The following is a 6,237-nucleotide window of genomic DNA, read 5'->3' as shown; positions in this document are numbered from 1 at the left end:
CTATTTCGAAGAAGAGCAGGTGAGTTATCCCCGGTGTTCTGGCCAATATTTATCCCTCAATCAACATAACAAAAACAGATTACTTCATCATTATCACAGTGCTGTTTGTGAGAGCTTGCTGCGCGCAAATTGGCTGCCACATTTCCCACATTACAACAGTGACTACACTCCAAAAGTACTTCAGTGGCTGTAAAGCGCTTTAAGACGTCCGGTGGTGATGCAAAGAGCTGTATCAGTGCAAGTCATTTTTTTTTAAGTGCGTATTGCATCAGAGATTGCCCAACAGGGCATTAGTCAAATCTTGCAGTGAATAAGCCAGTGACGGTTTTGTTCCACCCTGCTGTAGTGTTTCAGCAGCTGCCTGGTGGGAAACACCCCGGTTGCTATGCAAGTCCGTGTCATCTGAATCTGAACAAACCGGCTTTTGTAGTCACTTTGAGAAGTTGCTTTGTTTGACACACAGAGCTTCGATATCTGGGTGCTAGCTGCTGAGTGATAATTGCCCCTGCACCCCACGAGATGAACTGAAAGTAAAATGGGACTGGAGGTATCAGATTGCGATGTGCGGCTGTAGATATCTGTGCTGGGTGTAACCTCTTCATTGCCTGCCGAGGGAAGCAGTGGGAATGAGCCAAACTGTAAGTAGCTACAGAACAACCTTAAGAAATTGTTACTTTCACCATTCTCGGCCTGGTTTGTAATTCGGTAGCAGGGCTCTTTCAAACTTCACTTTCTCCCACTTGTATTTCCTTTTTAGGAGCTGGTGTCAGTCATAAAAAGAAATTATCTGTCACTTTATGCCTGACGATCTTACTGAGTGTGTTGGCGGTTACTGGAACTCTTCGTGGCAGTGCCTGTGTTACTGGGCTGCCTCTGTACAGATAATTTCACTGACAGAACCTGACCTGAAAATGTCCAGATAGTCGGCATCAATATTAAAAGGTCATGTGGGGGGGTACATTTTCTGCTTGTTCCCGTTAGTAACATCAGCGCAACCCGGGCGAAACCGGTCGAACCAGCGCAAAAGATTGGGGAATTTTAAACTTAAGTGAGCTATGGAAAAGACTCTACTTACGTTCGTGTTTTCCGCGATCTTTTACACCGGGTCAAGATTTAATTCGCCCGCGCCAGGCCCCGCCCACAGTGCTGGCCATGTTCCCCCCCGCCCGCTCCAATTCCGCCGTTACTGCTGGTTCGGGAAGGCTCTTCAAATGGCATACGTTTTCTTAGGCGCACGGGCATGAGTCGGCTCCCTCGAAGCTGTGCGGCTGCGCAGTATGTATGAGCTCACCTGCTTTTGCCTGGCGAAAACAGCACCTGTGCAAAAGTTGAATGGGCCGAGCAGTGATTTAAAGGGACTGTGCATAAAAAATAAATTGAAGGGAACATCGGTAGGCACGTGTTTTCATATGAAAAATATTTAATTCTGGTTAGTGTTTACACTGATGAAACCATTAAATAGTTCAATACAATGTAAAAACAAAAATTATTTTCAATTATTTTAAATTGGGTTACTCGAAGGTGGGGCATAAGTATTACTTAGGAATGTGTATTAATGTAATATTGATCTCAACTATTCAGTGCTGCCTTATGGGCCTTAAATTCAGGCACACTCATTTTTTGACCGCACACGGTGGGGGTGGGATGGGGGGGGGGGGGGTCGCAGAGATAGATTCCTGTGCCTAAATGATGAGGCCTGAGGCACTCACAATATTGGGCCTCGCGCCTCATTTACATCGAGCCAGTGGGATGCGGAGAGCAACAGGCACCGTGCTGGCAAAACGCGATTGAAGATCGGTGAGTGGGCAATAAGGTGGCACATGCAATATAATGTGGGGAAATGTGAGGTTATTCGCCCCCAAACATAATGGGGGTGAATTGCCCCTTTGGGAAAGGCCAGTTAGCACCTCCCGGAAGTGCAGTAGAACCAATATTTGGGTAGACTAGTTGAACAAACACAGATAGGATTACCACATAGTATGGCAGTAGCGTAAAACTGGAACAAAGCACTGGTGAGCTCAAACTTGAAGCAGTTTGCCTACTTTTGTTCATCAGAACTGCAAAAAAGATAATAAAGACAATTGGAACAGATTCAAAGAAAGACAAGTAGAATGGCACCTTAAACCAAAAAGCTATGCGGAGCAAATCTGTCATTCACTGGAAAATGACTAAACTACAAAAATATAGCACCTTTAACGTAGTGAAACGGAGTGTTATCAAACAAAACCTGACACCGAGCCACAAAAGGAGCTATTAGGACAGATGCCCAAAATCTTAGACAAAGAGGTAGGTTTTAAAGAGCGTCTTAAAGGAGGGAAGAGAGGCAGAAAGGTTTCGGGAGGGAATTCCAGAGATTAGGGCCTCGGCAGCTGAAGGCACGGCTACCAATGGTGCAGCGATTTAAATTGGGGGCATGCAAGAGGCCAGAATTGGAGGAGTGCAGAGATCTCGGGGGTTGTGGGGCTGGAGGAGATTACAGAGATAGGGAGGGGCGAGGCCATGGAGGGATTTGAAAACAAGGATGAGAAATTTAAAATTGAAGGAACTGATGGGGAAAATTCGCTGAACCAAAAGCGAATGAGGAAATACGATTTGTAAACTCATGAAAAGCTCAGACTAAATGTGACTAAAAGTGTTCGGACTTCTGCAAACTTGGAGCTGTTAACGTGTAGATTAACGTGTAGATTAATGTGTAGATTACGTGCAGATCAACATAGAAACATAGAAAATAGGTGCAGGAGTAGGCCATTCAATGAGTTCATGGCTGAACATGCAACTTCAGTACCCCATTCCTGCTTTCTCGCCATACCCCTTGATCCCCCTAGTAGTAAGGACTACATCTAACTCCTTTTTGAATATATTTAGTGAATTGGCCTCAACAACTTTCTGTGGTAGAGAATTCCACAGGTTCACCACTCTCTGGGTGAAGAAGTTTCTCCTCATCTCGGTCCTAAATGGCTTACCCCTTATCCTTAGACTGTGACCCCTGGTTCTGGACTTCCCAAACATTGGGAACATTCTTCCTGCATCTAACCTGTCTAAACCCGTCAGAATTTAACGTGTGGATTAACGTGTGGATTAACGTGTGGATTAACGTGTGGATTAACGTGTGGATTAACGTGTGGATTAACGTGTGGATTAACGTGTGGATTAACGTGCCATCCATTGCAACGACTGTGAGCTCGGCCATAGAAATCTCTTGCGTAATGTGGTTTGAGGGAACTGATCATTGGTGCCAGTGCAGGAGTAAGGTGAAAATGGTCTAATCAGCTTCTACAGGGCTCTGTCAACAGGCTCAGCTGTCCTTTCTTGTGGGGCTTGGTGAGGGGGAAGAGAGAGGCAATTGGGAGTGGGGGGGTGTGAAGGCTGGAGATCAGTGCTTAGGGAGTGGTGGGGGTGGGGGGGTGGGGGGAGGTCTGTGATTGTGGCGGGGGGATGGGTGGGGGGGGGGGAAAGCAAGACTGAAGGCTTCCTTGACGGGCCAGGGGGAGCACTCCTACCCGTTCTGGCCCAAAAGGAGTGTTATAAAAGGCACTTACCTTCTTCAGCCGACAGCTCCTGCCATCCTTTTAATGGCAGGTTTCACAAGAAAGCCAGGGCAGCCACTGTTAACTTTTAAAGTAGGCTCCCCATTGCATGGTGGGAGCCTGATTTAAATATGTTAATGAGTGCACCACCTCTGCACGGCGGGACACGCACACACCACGAAACCCGCCGCAGTGACAATGGAGGCAGGCACGTGCGCGCCGGGTTGGGCAAGCGTTTCCCATTTAACGACCTGAGGTTCAACTATCTTTGCTCAGCGAGTGGATCGGGAACACACTGCCAGAAAGGGTGGCAGAGGCAGACTCAATCGTGGCTTTCAAAATGGAATTGGATAAGTACATGAAGGAAACAAACATTTGCAGGGCTATGGGTAAAGGGCAGGAGAGTGGGGCTAGCTGAGGTGCTCTTGCAGAGAGCCAGCAAGGCTCGACGGGCTGAATGGCCTCCTTCTGTGCTGTAACCATTCTATGGTTCATTTTATTCTAATATTTCCCCTTCTCTCCATGACCATTTCCCTCCCATCATGGGGAAGGGGGTTAATATCGAGGCCCATGTGTTAGCATCAATTGCTCGCACTCTTTCCATATAGTGTAAAACTGCCTCTTTCATAAACCTTCGCCCCAGCATCAGCATTAAGGAGCAGATATGGCACACCAGTGCAACATTTTCCCTACCAGCCCACCCTGTGGCCTCTATCAATGAGGTTGCCAATTCAGTGCTGCATTAAGCTTGGTGTTGGCCCAGGAACTGAGATGAAAAGGTTCATGCTCATTTCACATAAAACCCTTGAAGCCAGGGCCAGGTTCAAAGCAAGGAGATGGGTTAGATATCGAGCCACTGGTTGTGGTGTCCCTATGGGGAATTGGAAACACCACAGGGCCGATGTTCCTCCCTCGCCTCCGCCTGGGTCAGGTGCGCCCCATCTGCCCGGAACCCACTAGGTTTCCCAAGTTCAGGTGATCGCCAGACGTCAGAGACACTCCAGGTGTGGGAACACAACTCGGCAAGGTGCTCACACCCGGACAGGGGGGAAGAGAGCCACTCACTGCAGGTCGGAGAGCAGCCAGAAGATCCCCACCACCTGGATCCATCCTGCTGGGCTTGTGGAAAGAAAACAACTTGCCTTCTAATGGTCTTGAAAAGATTGCCTCTGCGATCTTCCACTCTGAACAGACTGCGCATAAGGAGTAAGGCCAATAAGTGGGCACCCGAAACAATAGGGTGTCTGCCAAGCAAAGTCCAAAGAAACATCATTCCTGCCTCATAGCGTAGGATTATCATGCTTGTGCCTTCTCTCGGAGCAAGTGTTCTGCACACCACCTCCTCCCGCCCCCCACATTCTCCGCCCCCCCCTCCACCCCCCCACCCACCAGGGGAAAGTCTGCAAGTACTGTGGCAACGTGAAGGGGTTTGCAGATCAGGGGGGAGAAATTGGGGTCGGTTGCTTCTCTTTGCGCGGGCCCGGCGCCGCTAACGACTCCCGCTAAATTCCACGGGAGTTTAGCGGTGGCGGTAACCGGTAGCGCGCCGCTCCGCTGCACCGACAATGACGACGTCATTATCGTGTGCAACGACCTGTTTTCGCCCCGGATCAAAAATTCAGGAGCGCCCCCTGAAGCTGCACTGAGCGATGGCAGCGACAACCTCAGGGGGCTGTAGGTCGCTCGTGGGACGCTAGGCTGACACTTCGGTACCGTACTGAGGGACTGGTGCCTTTCACATGAGTCATTAAACCAAGGCCCCATCTGCTCTCTCAGGTGGATGTAAAAGATCCCATGGCACTATTTGAAGAAGAGCAGGGGGAGTTATCCCTGGTGTCTTGGCCAATATTTATCATCAACTTCACTAAAACAGATTATCTGGTCATTATCACATTGCTGCTTGTGGAAGCTTGCTGTGCACAACTTGGCTGCTGGGTTAACTACATTACAATAGTGACTACACTCCAAAAGTAATTCATTGGCTATAAAGTGCTTTGGGACGTACTGAGGTTGCGGAAGGCACTATATAAATGCAAGTCTTTTTTTTCTTAATTCTGCTTTGCACCCGTGGAATGTTTGTGTGTCACAGGACACAAGACAAATGGCCCTTAAATTTCCATCATGTGGCTACATTTTTAAATGGTGCCCCGATTGGTTACCACCACAAGAGCCACACCATATTGTTGAATAATAACCAAAACTGTATTTCCTGTGTCCTACGCAGCACATAATTGACTCCAGATTGCAACAAATTCCTCTTTAAAAAATGCTTTATCTATCCATTTCTAGTACTTTGAATATAATATTCTTACCTGGGAGCAGTCAACTCCCACAAAGAACATTTTGCAAGCCAAATCTATACATGTTTACGGAAAGCTAAATTTGAACCATTGCAGGCGACTGAGAGTCAGTAAATCAGCTGTAACAGGATGAAAATGGATTCATGGTGATTCAGACAGAAGTCTGGTCTTGTGTGTAGCACCAGATATTGGTATAGAAAAAGGCCAGTGTAAATTTTTAGCAATGATTAAATACCACCGGGTCTTATATTTGACCATTCATTGGACAAGCTCAGCAGAGTCCAGCCCTTGACTTTTGATTGTTTAATAAACTCTGTTCAAACAACAAACTAGTTATAAAAATGGGGAAAAAAATGGCATTCTGACCTTTGAAATGTAACAAATTTATAAAACAAATTACCAATGGTGCC

At 47.3% G+C, this 6,237-nt stretch overlaps 1 protein-coding gene across 2 annotated transcripts in view; it reads left to right on the top strand.

Moving 5' to 3' along the window:
• The first annotated feature begins 322 nt into the window (after positions 1 to 322).
• LOC139227934 (ras-related protein Rab-7b-like) overlaps positions 323 to 6,237 on the top strand; it is a 60,894-nt gene continuing 54,979 nt past the window's right edge. For both annotated transcript variants that reach the window (XM_070859089.1, XM_070859088.1), the window contains exon 1: positions 323 to 638. The gene's annotated coding sequence lies outside the window, so the exon portion shown is untranslated. The remainder of the gene's footprint in view (positions 639 to 6,237) is intronic.

The sequence above is a fragment of the Pristiophorus japonicus genome, chromosome 17 (genome assembly GCF_044704955.1).
Source record: "Pristiophorus japonicus isolate sPriJap1 chromosome 17, sPriJap1.hap1, whole genome shotgun sequence".
NCBI classification, from domain to species: domain Eukaryota; kingdom Metazoa; phylum Chordata; class Chondrichthyes; family Pristiophoridae; genus Pristiophorus; species Pristiophorus japonicus.
The sequence above is the reverse complement of the archived record's forward strand: the minus strand, read 5'-3'. Positions and strand labels throughout refer to the sequence as shown.